We start from the raw sequence: 3195 nt of genomic DNA, 5'->3' as shown, positions 1-3195 counted from the left end.
CAAGGATTCCCGGGAAGATATCACAACACAACTCTAGACACAAATAAAACATACAAGCTTCATATTACAAGCGAGGGGCCTCGAGGGCTAGAATATAGAAGCTTGATAAACACACAAGTCTGTGGAAGCAACAAATATCTGAGTACAGACATTAAACAAGGGGTGCCTTAGAGAAGGCTAGCACAAAAGATACAACGATCGAACCAGGCGAGGCCTCCTGCCTGGGACCTCCTAACTACTCCTGGTCTTCAGCGGCCTCCACGAAGAAGTGGGCACCGTCGGGGTAGCAGTCGTCGGCGGCGGGATACTCCATCTCCTGGGCTCCATCATCTGGTCCCAGCAACAGATCAAGGGGACAAAGGGGGAGCAAAGCAATGGTAAGTACTCATCCAAAGTACTTGCAAGACTTACATCAGAACTATCCTAAGTATGCAACAGTATCAAAGAATGGGTTTTATATGTGGACTGACTGCCGCAATGCAACAATAGAGAGAGAAGTCCTAGTCCTATCAAAGACTAGCATCTTCACGGGTCTTGCAACATTAATAGACGAGAGTAGAACAGGAAACACAAATAGTAGTCATATTGTTGCAACAATAAATATGAGGTCACGCCTAGAGATCCTTCCTCGACTCCCTGCGAGGAAGCAATCCCGGAGCAACTAATACCAGTTAAGTAATAGTTGTAGTTGTATAAGATCAGGGCACAACTCCAAGTTGTCCTCTAACCGTGGACACGGCTATTCGAATAGATAAGTTCTTCCCTGCACGGGTACACAACATATTCCCCGTCATGTTCGATAACACTCTGGCCGGAGACACTTTTTTGGGTCATGCTCGACCACGAAATATCGACACGTCGCAGCCCCACCTAAGCTCAACAGAGAGGCCAGCCCGCCGGTCTAACTCCTAAGCACAAAGGGGTCGTGGGCCCACTTGCCCTCTGAGCTCCTGCACGATGCAAGGGCGGCCGATGTCAGTCCTAGCACCCCTTACTACAAGCGCGGTGCATCTAGGGACCACTCGGGCGCACGCCGCTCCATTGCTGACGTCTGAAGAGCTTCGGCTGATACCACGATGTCAAGTACCCATAATTCTTCCCCGCGGACGGTTAGTGCGTAAAAGGGCTTCTGGCCAACCCAGATCAAATACCCAAATCCATTATCATTTTAATTAACTCATCGACACATCCACGCGGGAAATCCACCCGCCTAACATCTATTTGTCAGAAATATGCCCTAGAGGCAATAATAAATTAGTTATTATTATATTTCTTTGTTCATGATAAATCATTTATTATCCATGCTATAATTGTATTGATTGGAAACACAAATACATGTGTGGATACATAGACAAAACACTGTCCCTAGTAAGCCTCTAGTTGACTAGCTCGTTGATCAAAGATGGTTAAGGTTTCCTAACCATAGACAAGTGTTGTCACTTGATAACGGGATCACATCATTAGGAGACTGATGTGATGGACAAGACCCAAACTATAAACGTAGCGCATGATCATGTCAGTTTATTGCTACTGTTATCTCCATGTCAATGTATCTATTCCTATGACCATGAGATCATGCAACTCCCGGACACCGGAGGAATACCTTGTGGGTTATCAAACGTCGCAACATAACTCGGTGACTATAAAGGTGCTCTACAGGTATCACCAAAGGTGTTTGTTGGGTTGGCATGGATCAAGACTAGGATTTGTCACTCTGTATAGGGGAGAGGTATCTCGGGGCCCACTCGGTAATACAACATCACAACAAGCCTTGCAAGCAATGTGACTAAGGAGTTAGTTACGGGATCTTGTATTACGGAACGAGTAAAGAGACTTGCCGATAACGACATTGGACTAGGTATGGAGATACCAACGATCAAATCTCGGGCAAGTAACATACCGAAGGACAAAGGGAACAACATACGGGATTAACTAAATCCTTGACATAGAGGTTCAACCGATACAGATCTTCGTAGAATATGTGGGAGCCAATATGGACATCCAGGTCCTGCTATTGGTTATTGACTAGAGAGTGTCTCAGGTCATGTATGCATCCTTCTCGAACCCGCAGGGTCTACATACTTAAGGTTCGGTGACGTTTCGGTATAGTTGAGTTATATGTGTTGGTGACCGAAGTCTTGTTCGGAGTCCCAGATGAGATCCTGGACGTCACGAGGAGTTCCAAAATGGTCCGGAAATGAAGATTGATATATAGGAAGTTGGTATTTGGATTCCGGAAGGTTTTCGGGCATTGCCGGCAGTGTACCGGGAGTGACGAATGGGTTCCGGGGGCCCACTGGGTGGTCCCACCACACCCCAAGGGGTCCACATGTGTTTATTGGATGCGCAATAAGGCATAATGGATGACAAAGTCATCCAAGGAAAGCCCATGAGGAAAAAGTGGAAAATCCAAAAGAGGTGGGAAATTAAGGAAGGAGTCCTAATCCAGGTGGGATTGGAGGAGGACTACTCCCTCCTCCACTTCGGCCGACCCAAGGGCTCCTCCCTTGTGGCGCAAGGCCTGCCCCCTCTCTCCTCCTATATATACTAGAGGTTTAGGGTTGTTTGAGACAGAACTTTGCCACGTGCAAGCCTAAATCTCTATTTCGTAGTTCTTCCTCTAGATCGGTTTTCTGCAGAGCTAGGGCGGAGCCATGCAGGAATAGATCACCACCACCACCGGAGCACTGTCGCGATGCCGAGGAATTCATCTAAATCCCTATCTCTCTTGCTGGTTCAAGAAGGCGGAGATCGTCATCGAGCTGTACGTGTGCGGAACGCGGAGGTGCCGTCCGTTCGGCACTTGATCGGGACGGATCACGAGACGGTTCGTGGGACGGATTGTGAAGACGTACCACTACATCAACCGCGTTTATTAACGCTTCCGCTTAGTGATCTACAAGGGTTTGTGGATCCGATCTCCCTCTCGTAGATGATCATCACCATGATAGGTCTTCGTGTGCGTAGGAATTTTTTTGTTTCCCATGCAACGTTCCCCAACACTATTCATCAAAGATCCTAGTAACAAGGTCAAGTAACTGTGTGGTTGTAACATCACGGGGAATCCGAGGTATCACCCTCGTTGGATCCCGAACAATGTAACCGTCAAGGTGGACTTAGAGGAATCACCCTCGAGGGTCTCACACTTGAGGGGTTGCACGACAGAGACATCGTCGGGAGTGGTGAAGGAGGAAT

This window comes from Hordeum vulgare, chromosome 5H (assembly GCF_904849725.1).
Source record: "Hordeum vulgare subsp. vulgare chromosome 5H, MorexV3_pseudomolecules_assembly, whole genome shotgun sequence".
NCBI lineage: Eukaryota > Viridiplantae > Streptophyta > Magnoliopsida > Poales > Poaceae > Hordeum > Hordeum vulgare.
The sequence above is the reverse complement of the archived record's forward strand: the minus strand, read 5'-3'. Positions refer to the sequence as shown.